The sequence below is a fragment of the Heterodontus francisci genome, chromosome 7 (genome assembly GCF_036365525.1).
Source record: "Heterodontus francisci isolate sHetFra1 chromosome 7, sHetFra1.hap1, whole genome shotgun sequence".
NCBI classification, from domain to species: Eukaryota; Metazoa; Chordata; class Chondrichthyes; order Heterodontiformes; family Heterodontidae; genus Heterodontus; species Heterodontus francisci.
In genome coordinates, this window is record NC_090377.1 from 113,581,499 (window position 1) to 113,602,474 (window position 20,976).

Here is a 20,976-nt window from a genome sequence, read left to right on the forward strand (position 1 = left end):
TCACTTAATGGGTTCTGTTTTACAGGTGGGAATTCAGCAAGTCTTTATCTTCCACTACGAGTACTGCCAATAAAACTGTTTCTCTCAACTGCAACTTTTACCCTCTTCTCTCCAGACTTACCTTTTTCAACATGTTCTGTTTATTGGAGGCTTTCAATTTCTTTACCAGCCCCCAAATTTGTGTATATAGATATATTTGTTTTCATTTAAACTTTCTCCAGGAGAAAAATAAATTAAAAAGCTTTCCTCTCTGAGGTGTTCCATTCTTTCCATCTTTTTCCCTTTATCTCATCATTTGACAATCTCTATCTCCATGTTCAGTCCAGTGGTTGAGAAGAGACAGTGATCCAGGTGTTTTTTCTTTAGCATTCTCCCAGATTAAAATCCTTCAGTTTATTGTTAGTGACACAGCAGCTCTCTGTAATCCATCCCAAACTACCTCAAAAAACAGTTAAAGACTCCTCATTAAAGGCATTCCCCAGCTGAACACAACGGCGTTTTTGTGCAGTAACTAAGAACACATGCAACTTTTACAAAGTGGGCAGCTTCTGGAGAGAGCCAGGTGAAGGCTCTGTGGTTTAAGGTGGTTCATGGATGGTTTGATTCCCCAATATATCAGTGACATTTACCCAATGGTCAGTGGTAGCACTATCCCCACTCCATCCCCCCACAGGAGTCAAAAAGTTATGAGTTCATAATTGAAACTGACATACCAGTATTGAGGAGTACAGCACTGTCGGAGGTGCCACCTTTTGGTTGAGATGTTATACTGAGGCTTTGTTTTATTACTGCAGCAAGGATTAGCAATATCCACTATTGCTCATTGACCATTACAGCAATTATCAGCAATACCCGCTACACAATGCCCCATCTGGAAGAAGAGGCTTATGAAGCCCATTATCTCTGATGCTTTATTTTTAAAATGTACAAATTAAACATTTTATTCACTAAATATTTCTCTATTTTTGTTTGATATGACTTAAACTCCCCCTCCTTGACATATACACAAATGTATTCACATAGGAACAGGAAGAGGCCATTTAGCCCATCAAGCCTGCTCCGCCATTCAATTAAATCATGGCTGATCATCTACCTCAATGCCACTTTCTCGCATTATCCCCATATCCCTTGATGTCATTAGTATCTAGAAATCTATCGATTTCTGTCTTAAATATTGTTACGACCAGGTGAGAAAGAGGTCTAGGGTTCCCTTTCAGCTTCACCTTGTCTTACTGTAATAGGCTTTCATCTTAAACACACCGTGTTTTTAGCTCCCCCTTGGTGAATCCTTGTTCACCGCTTTCCGATTATAAGGCAAAGAAACCAGCACAAACAGGCTTTCTTAGGTTTAAAGAAGAAAAGTTGACATTTATTAATCAAACTTGGTTAACACCTACGGATACACGCCGCACCCCACTCTAGCATGCATTGGTGATACGCACATGCAAATAGAGACAGAAAAGAGCAGAAGAAAAATAAAGTGGAAAGGTTTGAAGAGTTTGAAGGTCTGAAAAGCTGTTGTTACGGTTCTTCGAGCTCACTGTTGAGTCCTTGATTGTAGGTAGATCTTGCTTTTCATTGGGGCCCAGTATTCTTCTTAAACCTTGTTCACTGTAGGAGAGTTTTCTCTCTTGGGGTTTATGTGCCTTCAGTGAATTCAGAGGCATGTGAGAAAGAGATGGGAGCAGACAGGAGAGAGTTCTCAGTCGAGGAGCAAACAGCTTTCTGCCCTAACTGTTAGTACAAATTCAAAACACTGAGGTTGCCCAGTAGGTTAGTCATGTGACTAACTGGTTTGACCATGTCCATTTGTGTATTCGGCCACCTTAGCACTCAACCTGGAATGCGAGCTCTTCCACCTTCAACGTCTGGTGATCAAAAGTCCATTGTGGGTTGAATGTGTCAGGGAATGGCTGCTTTGTCCTTCCAAACACTGTCTGTTAAAATGCAAATATCTTTTCCAGCTATAGCTGATCTGTTCAACAAGTCCTTTCTTAACTCCAGTAACAGTTTAAAATCAATGTTCATGACAAATTTAATGTGCCCCATTCTTGGCAGGTGGGGGCCTAGCATGACAACATGCTCAATGATTGAGCTTCCACAGCCCTCTGGGGTACAGAATTCCAAAGATTCACCACCCTCTGAGTGGTAAGGACTGGAAGCCCTTTAAAAATGGTGTCGCCGGCTGCACAGTGGTGCCGCATGTCATTGGGGGAGGCGGGTGGGGGTCCACCTTGGCCACGTAAATTAGCCGCCGCATTTAATATCGCAGTGGCTCTGTGGAGTAAAGCCCGCACTTGAGCGCTGCCATCTTTGAAACTTGCCACCAAGGTTGGTGGTGAGCTTGTAAAATGCAGCCCTTTGTGTCCAGTCCAATCTCGCGGTGTTTCAAATGTAAATTGCAGTAGTCATCTTGGCTGCTAGTTTTTTTTAGATGTTAACTTGTAGGATTTTTTCCCATTAAAAATCTGAGGTAAGTTTCCAACCAATGAAATTAATATGTCCAATTTGGCATATACGGTTTTCCTGACACCTCCTTATGTCCTCTTCACAACTTACTTTCCTTCCTATCTTTGTGTCATCAGCAAATTTAGCAACCATTGCTTCCGTCCCTTCATGCAAGTCAGTAATATAAATTGTACAAACTTGAGGCCCCAGCACTGATCCCTGTGGCACACCACTCATTACATCTTGCCAACCAGAAATTATCCATTTATGCCTACCCTCTGTTTCCTGTTAGCCAGACAATCTACTATTCATGCCAAAATGTTACCCCCTACACCATGAGCTTTCATTTTCCGCAATAACCTTTGATGTGGCACCTTATCAAATGCCTTCTGGAAATCTAAGTACAATACATCCATCTGTTACACTTTATCCACAGCACATGTTACTTCTTCAAAGAACTCCAATAAATTGGTTAAACATGATTTCCCTTTCACAAAACCATGTTAACTCTGCCTGATTACCTTGAATTTTTCTGAGTGCCCGACTACAACGTCTTTAATAATAGCTTCTAACATTTTCCCTAAGACAGATGTTAAGCTGAGTATTAAGCTGTACTTTAAGAAGAGCTGAGTAAAAGTAGCAGCAAAAGCTCTGACTCAATTCCCCAAAGTACTTTAAAGTATGCTATGCAGAGAAACAAACATCAACCTTCAGTATTGTCAGGCAAGCCCCTCACCTGCCAAGAATGAGGAAAATTAATTTCGCCACATGAACATTGATTTTAAACTGCTAATAGTGAAGAAAGAACTTGCTTTAAAAAACAATTGGAGACTTTGGCTGGAGAGAGACATTAGCATATCAACAGACAAGTACTTCAAAGGACAAAGGAGCTATTCCCTGTTCCAATTTAATCCACATGGACTTTTGATTACCAAACGAAGCATTCCAGGTTAACTACTAAATTGGCCGAATACACAAACAGACATGGTCGAGCCAGTTTGGTCACATGACTGACTTACTGTTGGAGTTTTTTTAATTTGAGCTTCGAACAAGGGATTTGAAATCAGAAGGCTGTTTTCTCCTGGACTGAGGACACCTCTCTCCTGTCTGCTCGCATCTCGCTCTCACCAGCTTCAGAAACCACTGAAGACATATGAACCCCAAGAGAGTAAAGTCTCCTACAGTAAACAAGGTTTAAGAAGAATACATGGCCCCAATGAAAAGCATGACTACCTACAATCAAGGACCCTACAGCGAGCTTGAAACATAGTTTAAAAAAACCCTCTTTAGAGATTGCCTCAAATCTCTCCATTTTATTTTTCTCCTGCTCTTTTCTGTCCCTATCTGCATGTGATAGCACATGTGCATGCTAGCGTGGGCGCATCGTATATCCGTAGGCGTTAACCATATTAGAGTTTAATAAATTTCACTTTTCTTCTTTAAACTTAAAGGAAACCTGGTGTGCTCATTTCTTTGGCTTATAATCGGAAAACTGTGAACAAGGATTCACAAAGAGAGAGCTCAAAACACAGTGTGTTTAAAATTAAGTCCTGTTACAATAAGACCAGGTGAAGACAGTAAAAAACCCCTTGACACCTTTCTCACCTGGTCATAAAATAGCCTCCTCCATACTGCACAACCTCAGAGATACCTGCTACACCATCTACCTCCACATTTATAGTGGGATTCATTACTTAAGGGGCATTTGAGGTGGAAATGAAGGGGAATAGTTTGAAGGGATTGGTCAAATTCTTTACTCTATTTACATGGAGTGTTAAGCATTTGTGCAGGTCCTTCAAAGGGAACAAGTAGCTTTTTGGGAAGAATTCAGCTGAAGTGTTTCTGGAACAAATTTGAAACAGTAACTTTAAGGAACACATTCTTCTCTTTTTACCATCCTAAAACAGTTGGTAAAGGAGAGGGATTGTCCCATTGTCTCCTCACACATGAAGATTTTTTATTTTGGGGAGGGACCTACAGAACTATGGCCCAGCATTGATCACCATATTCAAGGTTCCAATCATGTCTCAGTGGTAGCATTTCTGCCTGAGTCAGAAGGTCATGCATTGAAGCCCCACTTCAGGGTTTGAGCACATAATTTAGGGCGGCACAGTGGCGCAGTGGTTAGCACCGCAGCCTCACAGCTCCAGCGACCCGGGTTCATATCCTGGGTACTGCCTGTGTGGAGTTTGCAAGTTCTCCCTGTGTCTGCGTGGGTTTCCTCCGGGTTCTCCGGTTTCCTCCCACATGCCAAAGACTTGCAGGTTGATAGGTAAATTGGCCATTAGCAATTGCCCCTAGTATAGGTAGGTGGTAGGGAAGTATAGGGACAGGTGGGGATGTGGCAGGGATATGGGATTAGTGTAGGATTAGTATAAATGGGTGGTTGATGGTCGGCACAGACTCGGTGGGCCGAAGGGCCTGTTTCAGTGCTGTATCTCTAAACTAAACTAAACATAATCTAGGCTGACACTTCAGTGCAGTACTAATGGAGCACTGTGTTGTCACAGGGGATTGTCTTTTGAATGATGTTAAACTGAGGCAAGGCACTGCTAGAAGAGAAGCAGGGTTTCCCAACATCTATCTTGCAACCAACGCCAACCATTTGTTGGATTTTGTTCTGTTTGTCTCTCAAAGAAGCGTGACTACACTGCAAACATAATTCATGTGCTGTAAAGTGTTCTAGGCGAAAAAAAGTGGCTTGACAAAATCAACTGGCACATGCATTTTTTAAATTCGTTTTTGTGGGATGTGGGTGTCACTGGCTAGGCCAGCATTTATTGCCCATCCTTAATTGCCCTTGAACTGAGTGGCTTGCTAGGCCATTTTGGAGGGCCTTTAAGAGTCAACCACATTGCTGGCTAGACCAGTGAATCAGATGGGTTTTTACAATAATCAACAATGGTTTCATGGTCACCATTAGTCTAGCTTTTTAATTCCAGATTTATTAACTGAATTCAAATTTCACCAGCTGCCTTGGTAGGATTTGAACCTGTCCCCACTGCATTAGCCTGGGCTCTGGATTACTAGTCCAGTGACATTACCACTATGCCATCACCTCCCCATTTTGAAGACAAAGCAAAATATCTCATCAGTGAGCACCTAGCATTCTTTCACTCATGAATGCTGAAGGGTAAGTTAATCTATAGTATCCCTGAAGAACATTCAAGCATTCATAATTATTTAAACTTTTGTACACGAATTTGAGTTATGGCAATGTAAGGAGTAGCATATTTGCCACTTTTGGCACTTGGAGATGGATGGTGGGGGAGTGAGGGAAAAGTGGTGCTGATTTAAGCCTAACTTGTTGGGTGGGATCAGGTGGCATTCTGGCTTCACACCCTGGGCACTATTACTCTATTGACTTCAACAAAGTAAAATCAGGTGAGGTGTAAAATAAGCATTGCACCCAAGCTCATCAGTTTCCCAAGGGGCAGGTCAGGTTAACATTTCGTCTTGGTGTATAGTGCAGACCTGATGTAAAACTCCAATTACCCTACCCTAGTGATGTGTATATTACCCCTGAGCCCCACCAGAGCAACTCGGACTGAGCCTGAGTGAAGTTTTCCACTTTGCACAGTAGCCAATTCTACCATTTTCTATAACTGCAGAACAGTTTTACCAATCCATAATTTAAAAAAACTTTTACTCCACGTTTTCAAGTATTTTCTTTCACATAATCACTTCTTTCACTAGAAATGGTAGATGCATAGAGATAATGCTTTCACAGACCAGCCTACAAACTGTTGGGAGTCACTTCTTTACCCATTGGCTCTTACACAAATGTTTCAACTTTAATAACCAATGCATATTAAAAGGGCACCTTTTGCTCTGTTAGTGTGAGATTTTAACGGATTGCTGCATTTAATCCCTGCAGCTGTAGACACTTCAGAGTAAACTAACTCCTTTCACAAAACTCGGAACACAATCTGTTTAAAACAAATTAACTTGTCTGTAAACCCTATTGGGGGTGGAAGTTCATTAGAACAATGTAGCTTTAACAGAAACAGTGTTACTGCAATAGCTGTTTTACATTTCAATTGGTCGCCCCTTTGTTTTAATTTCTTGGTTGGGCATTATAGAAGAGCAATGCCAATATGAAACCAATTATAACACTCTTTTCAAACATAGTGCAATTCAAAATTCAATCATCTTTAATTTATTTAATGAATAATTCATTCCTCTTAAAATTGTACACTTAACAAGTTTCATTTTTGAGAGAGGAAGGGAAGAAAAAAGACTTTTGTGCTCATCAAGTTGAGGAATGGAACACTACACCTGCATCGAATGTCAGAAAACACATAACAGATATCTTCCACATCAGTGGCACAAGGTCCTAAAGGGCTTGTCCACTGAAGATTAATCCAAAAGAAGTGTCTATAATTTAAGGCAGTGAATGCAGTGATGGTGCTCAGTATCAACCCAGAAGAAGGCAGAATAGCTAAAAGGACAGCAACTTACCTTCTAGCTTTAATGGGGTCCAAGAAACAGGTTCAAGACCAGTTGATACATTTACACAATACTGAGATGTACAGATTATGCCAAATTTTCAAAGTCCAAGTAAACAAAGTACATAATTTGAGGCACAGTGAAAGAAACATCATCCTAAAAGAGCATAAAGTAATGGAAGTAGAATGGCTAAAAAGACAGTATGCTTTTGCTTTAAGGTTAAGGAGGAATTGGGTTCAAATCTATTGAAAGTAATATACAATATCAGAGGCAATTCAATGCATTTACATGGTCCAAAGCAATATATAATTTAAAGCACAGTGGATGGGAAGGTGATGTTAAGTATTAACTCAAAGGTAGGTTAAGCAAGGAAGGTAAGTGTGACTAACAGGACATCTGGTCTTCCAGCTTTACAGCTGTACAGGAGCTGAGTTCAAATTCAGTTTGGGTGATCTATACAAAATATTAAGTGCTCCACAGTCACAAAGAAAAGTCTTATAATTTATGGCAAAATGAAGGGAGTGCAAATGTTGAGAACCAACCAAAACAATAGCAGTTAAAGAAAGTGGAGTCATAAAGAGGATAGAAAGCACAAAGGATAAAAATTTACTTTTCCAAAAGCCCTATTGTGGTAGATCCAGATCATTATTCAGTTTGTGAGATTACCAAAATTGTAGAGTTTGTTTTAATTTGCTCTGAGGCTAAAGGAGATGCCAGCAAGGTCCAATTTATTGCCTTTCCACCGTTGCCCTGAGAAAGTTTTTTTTATTGGTTCATGGGATGTTGGCGTCACTGGCACTTGTGTGGCACAAATGTTACTTGCCACTTACCAGTCCAAGCCTGGATATTGTCCAGGTCTTGCTGCATTTCTACACGGACTGCTTCAATATCTGAGGAGTCACGAATGGTGCTGAACATTGTGCAATCATCAACGAACATCCCCACTTCTGACCTTATGATTGAAGGAAGGTCATTGATGAAGCAGCTGAAGATGGTTGGGCCTAGGACACTACCCTGAGGAACTCCTGCAGTGATGTTCGGGGACTGAGATGATTGACCTACAACAACCACAACCATCTTCCTTTGCGTTAAGTACGATTCCAACCAGTGGAGAATTTTCCCCAATTCCCATTGATTCCAGTTTTGCTTGGGCTCCTTGATCCATACTCGGTCAAATGCTGCCTTGATGTCAGGGGCAGTCACTCTCACCTCACCTCTTGAGTTCAGCTTGTTTGTCCATATTTGAACCGAGGCTGTAATGAGGTTAGGAGCTGAGTGGCCCTGGTGGAACCCAAACTGAGCGTCACTCAGCAGGTTATTGCTAAGCAAGTGCCATTTGATAGCACTGTCGACGACACCTTCCATCGCTTTACTGATAATTGAGAGTAGACTGATGGAGCGGTAATTGGCCGGGTTGGATTTGTCCTTTTTTTGTGTACAGGACACACCTGGGCAATTTTTCACATTGCTGGGTAGATGCCAGTGTTGTAGCTCTACTGGAACAGCTTGGCTAGGGGCGCGGCAAGTTCTGGAGCACAATTCTTCAGTACTATTGCCAGAATGTTGTCAGGACTCATAGTCTTTGCAATATCCAGTGCCTTCAGTCGTTTCTTAATATCACATGGAGTGAATCGAATTGGTTGAAGACTGGCATCTTGATGCTGGGGATTTCTAGAGGAGGCCGAGATGGATCATCCACTCGGCACTTCTGGCTAAAGATTGTTGCTGCTCTGATTCTTCTAGTGAACAGAGGTTGTGAGGGAGGGAGACCCTGTCAAAATAACCAAGTCAAGATGTTCCAGTGCATCCTGCAGATATAGCACATACCACAGCCAGGATGTTGTTAGCAGCCATAGTATTACCAGTGAGGGGAGGTATCATATTATGTTAGAGATCAGAAAAGATAATGAGGCCAAGAGTTTCAATAGGTCAAACAACAGAGAAAACAAAAATACAAATGGCTGGATTGCAAAAGATCTGAAGGAACAATCTACAAAGTGTTGAAAGAAACAAGAATTTTATTTCTACATTAAAGGGTATGGCAAAGATTGATATTTAGTGATTAAACCAGTGTGTACCAGCATCATTGAGTCAGGAGCACAGGAGTCTTGCTGTAGTTTATCGCATTGTCGAACTGTTTTTTGTTATATCTATGTGGATTGAATTAGAAACCTGCAACTGTTACTGAAAGTTAAGGAATTGGCTTGGAGTTGACAAGCATTCCGGGAAAGATGTACAAGGAACATGTGAGACACCGAATCAAAGGATGCTTTCAGGAACTCCGACTTACTGGTTGATTGGCATCTTTCCGTCTAAGAAAGATGATGGACACGCAGCAAACAATTCATTTAGGTGGGTTATCTTCTCTTGGTGTACCTTTGCTGATGGCTGTGTAGGCCAATCCTTGAGAGGCAGGTCCTACCACAAGTGCCACATGTGAAACTGCCAAGTGACACTGTGAGTTGTTGTTTTCGGCATTAGCGTCTGCTGCCAAGCTGGTCGTTGTGGTAGTACACGCCAGTCCACAGAATGTGCCGCCATTTCCCTCTTTCGGCAGCTAGTGACTCCCAGATGCGATAGTTGACATTTAGGGCCTTCATGTCATGTTTGCAAGCATCCTTGAAGCGGAGCATTCAGCACCCACTGGTTGTCAGGCCCCGATCCTCTTCCATCCAGCAGTCGTGTCCGAACCACTGAGGCCGCCTCTGTTTGATTAGTGCCCACAAACTTGGAAGCTCTGCCTTTGAGAGGACTGCCACATTTGTGATTTTGCCCTGCCAGGATATACACATAATGTGTCGCAGACAGCAAATTTAGAAATTATTGAGCTTCTTTTCCTGGTAGCTGTAAGTTGCCCATGTTTCATAACCATACAGCAAGGACTTAGTGATTGGTTGGATTTTAAATTATAATTTAACGGGAATCTACTCCAGCACTTGAGTTGTCAGAACACTCCCAAAATCCTTCAGCGACAGGTTTGCTTTTCTGGTTACTCTCTTTGAACTATGGATACAGGTATTTTCATAAGTTAATTTAAATATTTATATGCAACCTTATCCTATCAATTTTTTGTATAACTTTTATTTCCCATCCCTAATTACCCTTGAGAAAGTGGTGATGAGCTGCCTTCTTGAACCGCTGCAGTCCATGTGGTGTAGGTACACCTACACTGCTGTTAGGAAGAGAGTTCCAGGATTTTGACATAGCAACAGTGAAGGAACAGTGATATAGTTCCAAGTCAGGATTAAGTGTGACTTGGAGGGGAACTTGCAGGTGGTGGTGTTCCAATGCATCTGCTACCCTTGTCCTTCTAGGTGGTAGAGGTCACGGATTTGGAAGGAACTGTCGAAGGAGCCTTAGTGCATTGCTGCAGTGCATCTTGTAGATGGTACACACTGCTGCCACTGTGCGTCGGTAGTGGAGGGAGTGAATGTGGATGGTGTGCCAGTCAAGTGGGCTGCTTTGTCCTGGATGGTGTCGAGCTTCGAGTGTTGTTGGAGCTGCACCCATCCAGGCAAGTGGAGAGCATTCTATCACACTCCTGACTTGTACCTTGTAGATGGTGGACAGGCATTGGGGAGTCAGGAGGTGAGTTACTCGCCTCAGAATTCCTAGCCTTTAACCTGCTCTTGTGACCACAGCATTTACGTGGCTGGTCCAGTTCAGTTTCTGGTCAATGGTAACCCCCCAGGATGTTGATAGTGGGGGATTCTGTGATGGTAATGCCATTGAACATCAAGGGGAGACAGTTAGATTCTCTCTTGTTTGAGATGGCCATTGCCAGGCACTTGTGTGGCACAAATGTTACTTGCCACTTATCAGCCCAAGCCTGGATATTATCCGGGTCTTGCTGCATATGGACACAGACTGCTTCATTTTCTGAGGAGTCACGAATGGTGCTGAACATTGTGCAGTCATCAGCAAACATCCCCACTCTGACCTTATGATTGAAGGAAGGTCATTGATGAAGCAGCTGAAGATGGTTGGGCCTAGGACACTACCCTGAGGAACTCCTGCAGTGATATTCTGGAGCTGAGATGATTGAACTCCAACAACCACAACATCTTCCTTTGTGCTACGTTCAATTCCAACCAGCGGAGAGTTTCCCCCTGATTCCCATTGACTTCAGTTTTGCTAGGGCTCCTTGATGCCATACTCAGTCAAATTCTTGCCTTGATGTCAAGGGCAGTCACTCTCACCTCACCTCTGGAGTTCAGCTCTATTGTCCATTTTTGAACCAAGGCTGTAATGAGGTCAGGAGCTGAGTGGCCCTGGCGGAACCTAAACTGAGCGTCAGTGAGCAAGTTATAGCTAAGCAAGTGCCGCTTGATAGCACTGTCGACGATACCTTCCATCACTTTACTGATGATTGAGAGTAGACTGATGGGGCAGTAATTGGCCGGGTTGGACTTGTCCTCCTTTATGTGTACAGGACACACCTGGGCAAATTTCCACATTGTCGGGTAGATGCCAGCGTTGTAGCTGTACTGGAACAGCTTGGCTAGGGACACGGCAAGTTCTGGAGCACAGGTCTTCAGTACTGTTGCCAGAATGTTGCCAGGGCTCATAGCCTTTGCAGTTTCCAGTGACTTCAGTCGTTTATTGATATCACGTGAAGTGAATTGAATTGGCTGAAGACTGGCATCTGTGATGCTGGGGACTTCAGGAGGAGACTGGTCATTATAGGAGAACTACATGTAGACAGACTATCTTTGAATAGTTGAAGGTGATATGTTACTAAGAAATTAGATTAAGGCTAACATGCAATGATAATTAGAGGTTATACTCTGGGTTATAGAATATAAACTAGCAAAAGGTGGTGAGCACTGTGAATAGCCATGTAACCCGACGCATCTGCTCTGATGATGCTACCTTCCATGACGGTGCTTCTGATATGACCTCCTTTTTCCTCAACCGAGGATTTCCCCCCACTGTGGTTGACAGGGCCCTCAACCGTGTCCGACCCATTCCCCGCACCTCTACCCTCACCCCTTCCCCTCCCTCCCAGAACCGTGACAGGGTTCCCCTTGTCCTCACTTTTCATCCCACCAGCCTCCATATCCAAAGGATCATCCTCCGCCATTTTCGCCACCTCCAGCGTGATGCCACTACCAGTCGCATCTTCCCCTCCCTTCCCCTGTCAGCATTCCGAAGGGATCGTTCCCTCCGCGACACCCTGGTCCACTCCTCCATTACCCCCACCACCTTGTCCCCATCCCAGGGCACCTGCCCCTGCAATCACAGGAGGTGTAATACCTGCCCATTTACCTCCTCTCTCCTCACTATCCCAGGCCCCAAACACTCCTTTCAGGTGAAGCAGCGATTTACTTGTACTTCTTTCAATGTAGTATACTGTATTCGCTGCTCACAGTGTGGTCTCCTCTACATTGGGGAGACCAAGCGCAGACTGGGTGACCGCTTTGCGGAACATCTCCGCTCAGTCTGCAAGCAGGACCCTGAGCTTCCGGTTGCTTGCCATTTCAACACTCCCCCCTGCTCTCATGCTCACATCTCTGTCCTGGGATTGCTGCAGTGTTCCAGTGAACATCAACGCAAGCTCGAGGAACAGCATCTCATCTACCGATTAGGCACACTACAGCCTGCCGGACTGAACATTGAGTTCAATAATTTCAGAGCATGACAACCCTCCATTTTACTTTCATTTTTAGTTGTTTTTTCTTCCCTTTTACATTTTTTACAATCTTTTTTTGCATTTATTTCATTTCATCTTAGTTTGTTCAGTTTGCTTACCCACTGTTTTTTTCAGGTTGTTTTTCTTCAGGTTTGCACTTGCAGCTGTTCAATATTCAGTGTATTCACACCTAATCTGTACTAATGCTTTGTCTTTCAACACACCATTAACATATTGTTTGCCTGTTCTCCGTGACCTTTTGGTCAGCTATGTGGCCTGGTCCAATCTGCACCTTCTCCTTTGTTATCTCTTGCCCCACCCCCACCTCACTTGTTTATAATCTGTGACTTTTCTAATATTTGTCAGTTCCGAAGAAGGGTCACTGACCCGAAACGTTAACTCTGCTTCTCTTTCCACAGATGCTGCCAGACCTGCTGAGTGATTCCAGCATTTCTTGTTTTTGTTTCAGATTTCCAGCATCCGCAGTATTTTGCTTTTATTATTATGTAACCCAAGTGATTTGTTTTTCCACAGGTCATTACAAGAACCCTTCTGAACTGATTCATTACACTTGCTGAAGAGCTGGTTCCTGAATCTCAATGTGGGTTTAGGCCATCAAGAGGCACTGCTGACATGATTTTCACAGCTTGCTAACTACAAAAAAAATGTCGCAAACAACATCGATCTCTCTACATAGCATTTTTTGACTTGACAAAGGCCTTTGGCCCTGTAAACCGTGAGGCACTCTGGAAGATTCTATTGAAGTATGGATGTCCTCCAAATTCATCACCATCCTTCGCCTGCTTCATGATGATATGTGAGCGGTAATCCTTAGCAACGGATCCATTACAGACTCCTTTGGGATTAAAACAGGACATACGTACATACCAACATACAAGTTAGGAGCAGGAGTAGGCCACTCGGCCCCTCGAGCCTGCTCCGCCATTCAATAAAATCATGGCTGATCTGATTGTTACCTTGACTTCATATTCCCGCCAACCCCCCGATAACCTTTCACCCCCTTGCTTATCAAGAATCTATCTACCTCTGCCTTAAAAATATTTAAAAACTTTGCTTCCACTGCTTTTTGAGGAAGAGAGTTCCAAAGACTCACGACCGTCTGAGAGAAAAAAATTCTCCTCATCTCTGCCTTCATTGGGTGATCCCTTATTTTTAGATAGTGACCCCTAGCTTTAGATTCTCCCACAAGGGGAAACATCCTTTCCACACCCACCTTGTCAAGACCCCTCAGGATCTTATTTGTTTCAATCAAGTCAGCTCTTACTCTTTTAAACTCCAGCTGACACAAGCCCAGCCTGTCCAACCTTTCCTCGTAAGACAACTCGCCCATTCCAGGTATTCATCTAGTAAACCTTCTCTGAACTGCTTCCAATGCATTTACATCCTTCCTTAAATAAGGAGACCAAAACTGTACACAGTACTCCAGATGTGGTCTCACCAATGCCCTATATAACTGAAACATAACCTCCCTACTTTTGTATTCAATTCCCCTCACAATAAACAATAACATTCTATTAGCTTTCCTAATTATGTGCTGTATCTGGATACTGACCTTTTGAAATTCATGCAGTAGAACACCCAGATCCCTCTGCATCTCAGAGCTCTGCAATCTCTCACCAGTTAGATAAAATGCTTCTTTTTATTCTTCCTGCCAAATGGACAATTTCTCAATTCCCACATTATACTCCATTTGCCAGATCTTTCCCCACTCACTTAACCTATCTATATCCCTTTGTAGCCTCCTTATGTCCTCTTCACAACTTACTTTTCTATCTATCTTTGTGTCATTAGCAAATTTACCAACCATACATTCGGTCCCTTCATCCAAATCATTTATATAAATTGTAAAAATTTGAGGCCCCAGCACTGATCCCTGTGGCACACCACTGGTTACTTCTTGCCAACCAACAAATGATTCATTTATGCCTCCTCTCTGTTTCCTGTTAGCTAGCCAATCCTCCATCCATGACAATATGTTACCCCTTACACAATGAACTTTTATTTTCCGCAATAACCTTTGATGTGGTACCTTATCAAAGCCTTCTGGAAATCCAAGTACAATACATCCACCAGTTCCCCTTTATCCACAGCACATGTTACTTCTTCAAAGAACTCTGATAAATTGTGTCACGCCAGCCCCCCACCTGCCAAGAATGAGGAAAATTAATTTCGCCACATGAATATTGATTTTAAACGATTGTTGGTGAAGAAAGAACTTTAAGGAACAATTGGAGCCCCTGACTGGAAAGACATTTGCATAGTAACAGACAGTGTTGGAACAAGGGACCCAGTCCTTGCCTCCCCAATACACAGAAGAAGTGGTCAGACCAGTTTGGTCACATGACTAGCTGTCTGTTGGAGTTTTTGGAATTTGAACTTCCAACAGAGAATTTAAAATCAGAAAGCTGTTTTCGCCTGGACCGAGAACAACTCTCTCCTGTCTTCTTTCATCTTGCTCTCACCAGCTTCAGAAACCATTGAAGACATATGAACCCCAAGTGAGAAAAGCCTCCTACAGTGAACAAGGTTTAAGAAGAATACTGGGCCCCAATGAAAAGCAAGACTACTTACAAAAGGACAACAGTGAGCTCGAAGCACAGTAAACAAGAAACTCTTCTGATGTTGCCTCAAACCTGTCCATTTTATTTTTCTTCTGCACTTTCTGTCCCTATTTGCATGTGTGTATCACGTGCATGTTAGCGTGGGCGTGTCATATATCCGTAGGCGTATTAGAGTTTAAGTTTAAGGTTTAATACATTTCACTTTTCTTCTTTAAACCTAAGAAAGCCTGTTTATGCTCATTTCTTTGTCTTATTATTGGAAAGTGGTGAACAAGGATTCACCAAAGAGGGAGCTCAAAACACAGTGTGTTTAAAAATTAAACTCTGTTACAATAAGACCAGGTGAAGACTGTAAAAAACCCCTAGACACTTTTCTCATCTGGCCATAACAATTGGTTAAACATGATTTCTCTTTCACAAAACCATAATGACTCTGCCTGATTATCTTGAATTTTTTTAAGTGCCCTGCTATAACGTCTTTAATAATAGCTTCTAACATTTTCCCTAAAGCAGGTGTTAAGCTAACTGGCCTGTAATATCCTGCTTTCTGTCTTCCTCCCTTTTTGAATAAAGGAGTTACATTTGCTATTTTCCAATCTAATGGAACCTTCCCCAAATCTATGGAATTTTGAAAAATTAAAACCAACACATCACTATCTCACTAGCCACTTCTTTTAGGACCCTAGGATGAAGTCCATCAGGACCCAGGGACTTGTCAGCCCGCTGCTCCAACAATTTACTCAGTCCCACTTCCCTGGTGATTGTAATTTTCTTGAGTTCCTCCATCCCTTCCATTTCCTGATTTACAGCTATTTCTGGGATGTTACTTGTATCCTCTACAGTGAAGACCGATGCAAAATACCTGTTCAATTCATCTGCCATCTCCTGATTTTCCCTTATTAATTCTCCAGACTCACTTTCTGTAGGACCAACGCTCACTTTGTTAATTCTTCTTTTTTAGTTATAGAAACTCTTGCTATCTGTTTTTATATCTCTAGCTAACTTTCTCTTGTACTCCAATTTTTCCCTCCTTATTAATCTTTTAGTCCTTCTTTGCTGTTTTTTATATTCTGTCTAATCTTCTGAACTGCCACCCACCTTTGCACTATTATATGATTTTTCTTTAAGTTTGATACTATCTTTAACATCTTTAGTTAACCACGATGGTGGGTCCTCTCCTTGGAATTTTTCTTTCTCGTTGGGATGTATCTATTCTGTATATTCCGAAATATCCCCTGAAATGTCTGCCACTGCATCTCTATTGACCTATCCCTTAACCTAATTTGCCAGTTTGCTTCACTTTGCTTTCATGCGCTCATAATTGCCCTTGTTTAAGTTTAAAATACTCAATTTGGACCCAGTCTTCTCTCCCTCAAACTGAATGCAAAATTCAATCATATTATGATCGCTGGGGACATGTCAGCCCGCAGCTCGAACTAGGGGCGCTTTCACTATGAGGTCATTAATTAATCCTATCTCGTTGCACAATAGCAGGTCTAGTATAGCCTGATCTCTGGTTGGCTCCAGAATGTGCTGTTCTAAGAAACTATCCCAAAAACATTCTCTGAACCCATCATCTAGGCTACCTTTGCCCATCTGATTCTTCCAGTCTATATGTAGTTAACAAGGTTGAGTCATTGCCCCAACTCTTTTTTTGATCTTAATAGCAACCATGCTCCGTCTGACTAGAGACACACTCCTTGCTGGAGTGCAGCTTATTTATTGAATGGATGGTAGGCTATTTAATCTCAGGCGACTCCAGTCAAAACCTAAGACCACCCCAACTTCAGTCATTGAGCTCCAATACGCTGATGACGCTGCAGTAAGTGGTGTGTTGGAAACGGATCTTTAGAGAATCGTCGACGTATTTACTGAGGCCTATGAAAAGATGGGACTTACACTCAACACTCAGAGGACCAAAGTCCTTTAGATTTTTAGATTTAGATTTAGAGATACAGCACTGAAACAAGCCCTTCGGCCCACCAAGTCTGTACCGACTATTAACCACCCATTTATACTAATCCTGCACTAATTCCATATTCCTACCACATCCTCACCTGTCCCTATATTCCCCTACCACCTACCTATACTAGTGGCAATTTATAATGGCCAATTCACCTATCAACCTGCATGTCTTTGGAGGAAACCGGAGCACCCGGAGGAAACCCACGCAGACATAGGGAGAACTTGCAAACTCCACACAGTGCAGTACCCAGATTTGAACCAGGGTCGCTGGAGCTGTGAGGCTACGGTGCTAACCACTGCGCCACTGTGCCGCCCTTCATCAGCAAGCTCCAAATGCACACACCCCAACCCCATTGATTTTTTAAAAAATTTGTTCATGGGATGTGGGCGTCGCTGGCTAGACCAGCATCTATTGCCTATTCCTAATTGCCCTTGAGAAGGTGGTGGTGAGCTGCCTTCTTGAACCACTGCAGTCCAATAGGAGTAGGTACACCCACAGTGCTGTTAGGAAGGGAGTTCCAGGATTTTGACCCAGCGACAGTGAAGGAATGGCAATATAGTTCCAAGTCAGGATGGTGTGTGACTTGGAGGGGAACTTACAGGTGGTGGTGTTCCCATGCATTTGCTGCCCTTGTCCTTCTAGTTGGTAGAGGTTGCGGGTTTGGAAGGTGTTGTCTAAGGAGCCTTGATGCGTTGCTGGATTCATGATTCATGATGACTGCTTGGAAAATGTGCAACACTTTCAGTATCTTGGATGTTATCTTTCACAGAAGGATGACATTGACAAAGAAATCCATCATCGCCTGAAATCTGCTGATGCAGCCTTTGGGCACCTGAGGAAGCGAGTGTTTGAAGATCGCGACATCAAAACTGAAACCAGGCTCATGGTCTACCACATGGTTGTGATCCCTACCTTGCAGTACGGAGCTGAAACATGGACAACGTATAGAAGGCACCTCAAAGCACTGGAGTCATTTCATCAACGCTGCCTGCGGAAGATCCTACATATCAAGTGGGAGGACAGGCACACCAACATCACAAGCATTGAGGCTATGATTATCTGTCATCAGCTTCGTTGGATTGGTCATATAGTTCGGATGTCAGATACCAGGTCTTCTTCTCCAAGCTCAGGCAGGACAGACGCACCGGGTGAGAACAGAAGAAGCGCTTCAAGGATGTGCAAGCCAACATGAAGAAATGCAACATTGACATCAACACCTGGGAGACCATCACCCTGGACTGAACTAGATGGCGGCAGAGTCTATGGGAAAGATCCCAGCATTTTGAGACCCAACGATGAGAAAATGAAGAGGAAAAGCGAGAGCAGTGAAAAGAACAAGCCATGATCTGAACTAATAATACACGACCAGACATCCCACATGACAACAAATGCCCTACGCGCCATAAAGGCTGTAGATCCCGAAATCGGCCTCATCAGCCACCTTCGGACTCACGGAAGACAATCATCCTTGCCTGTGAGGGATAGCCAATAAAAAAAAATTTTAAAAACTATTTGGACATGAGCTCATGTATTTTGTTTATAATATCTATCTTTCTGTATTGTTAAAAGGAGACTTTTCTCTCAACATTTTAAAGAACGTGGTTTTCCAAATGCAAATGGTTGATATGCGGGTCAATGAGACACAGGAGATCAGATTCATCACATGGCAGTCCATAACTACAGGACTCTGTTCATATTGGCGATCGCTATCAAGTGAAATCAGAATGAATAATGGTAGGTAGGCAGAAACAACAAAAGGATCATCAGGAAACAGAGGGGGTCTCAGCCTCAGGAAACACAGACTTGTGCAAGAGAAGAACAAGAGTGTGAGGGGTTGAACATGCACATTACTGCTGCAACGTAATTTGAGATTTGTATACCGTTAAACATAAATCACTGCTGGTAAGCACATGTCTTAAAATTTGATATGTTTAACCATAAACTGTGACTGTCACTTTCTTTTTGATGTCACACCACTTACCGCATAGTAAGATGAAACACATTAACTGCCTTCAATGATTAAAAAGCAAACCAGCAATGGGGAAAGATTTCCTATGTTACTTGCGACTAAATCATAAACATGTTGTTTATATACACGTTTACAATTTCACTATAAAACAGTGAATAGACAAAATTTCCCCCAAAGTTACTACTTTTACATTGCCACTGTTAAAGACAGCCTGAGCTTAGCATCTGTTAGATGACCAGTGTTCAGATGTGAACTTGCAGCTCTTTGCTAGTGAATGTAGTGTATTTTGTCTGTTTAGAAGACAGCAGGCAAGGTGGTTAAGGAAACAGAAGTTCCAGTGTAGCCCTTGTCCTTTTCCTTTTCTTTCTCTTCTTGGCACTTCAGAAAATTTAGGAATGCAGTTTTGCTCAATAATCACTGTTCTTGGGTAACTTGGTGGAAGCCAAAAAGCCACTGACATGAAGTGACACAAGAATTACCCTAGTGTTTGTAGGTTCCTGGGCTCAGCTGGGGAGCCCACAAACAGACCTGACAGGGCAAAGAACAGACTTGTGATGCAGGTGTTTGGAAATAGCCAGCACCGTGATAAAGTGTGCAATACTGGAGCGAGCTTGCAAAGGTGAGTACATGGAACTAAGTAAATACTGCAGAATGTGGGAGGTAAGTGTCGCCAAGAGTGTCCCTGCTGACTGCATCTGCGGGAAGTGCACCCAACTCCAGCTCCTCGAGAACCGCGTTAGAGAACTGGAGCTGGAGCTGGATGAACTTCGGATCATTCGGGAGGCGGAGGGGGTTATTGAGAGGAGTTATAGGGAGGCAGTCACACCTCAGGTAAAAGAAGTAGGTAGATGGGTTACCGTCAGGGGAAGGAGAGGGAACCAGCAGGCAGTGCAGGGATCCCCTGTGACCGTTTCCCTCAACAACAGGTATACCGTTTTGGATACTGTTGGGGGGGACAACTTACCAGGGGTAAGCAATGGGGTACAGGTCTCTGGCGCAGAGTCTGTCCCTGTTGCTCAGAAGGGAAGGGGGAAGAGGAGCAGAGCATTAGTCATTGGGGACTCCATAGTTAGGGGAACAGATAGGAGGTTCTGTGGGAACAAGAGAGACTCACGGTTGGTGTGTTGCCTCCCGGGTGCCAGGGTTCGTGATGTCTCGGATAGTGTTTTTGGGATCCTTAAGGGGGAGGGGGAGCAGCCCCAAGTCGTGGTCCACATAGGCACCAACGACATAGGTAGGAAGAGAGATGGGGATTTAAGGCAGAAATTCAGGGAGCTAGGGTGGAAGCTTAGAGCGAGAACAAACAGAGTTGTTATCTCTGGGTTGTTGCCCGTGCCACGTGCTAGCGAAGCGAGGAATAGGGAGAGAGAGGAGTTGAACACGTGGCTGCAGGGATGGTGTAGGAGGGAGGGTTTTGGTTTCCTGGATAATTGGGGCTCTTTCTGGGGTAGGTGGGACCTCTACAAACAGGATGGTCTTCACCTGAACCAGAGGGGTACCAATATCCTGGGGGGGAGTTTTGCTAGTGCTCTTCAGGGGGGTTTAAACTAATTCAGCAGGGGGATGGGAACCTAAATTGTAGTTCCAGTGAACAGGATGTTGAGAGTAGTGAGGTCAGGGATAAGGTTACAAGGACGCAAGAGGGCACTGGCAAGCAAGAACTTGGTTTAAAGTGTGTGTACTTCAACGCCAGGAGCATCTGGAATAAGGTGGGTAAGCTTGCAGCATGGGTTGGTACTTGGGATCTCGATGTTGTGGCCATTTCGGAGACATGGGTAGAGCAGGGACAGGAATGGATGTTGCAGGTTCCGGGATTTAGATGTTTCAGTAAGAACAGAGAAGATGGTAAAAGAGGGGGGGGGGGTTGTGGCATTGTTAATCAAGGAGAGTATTACGGCAGCAGAAAGGACGTTTGAGGACTCGTCTACTG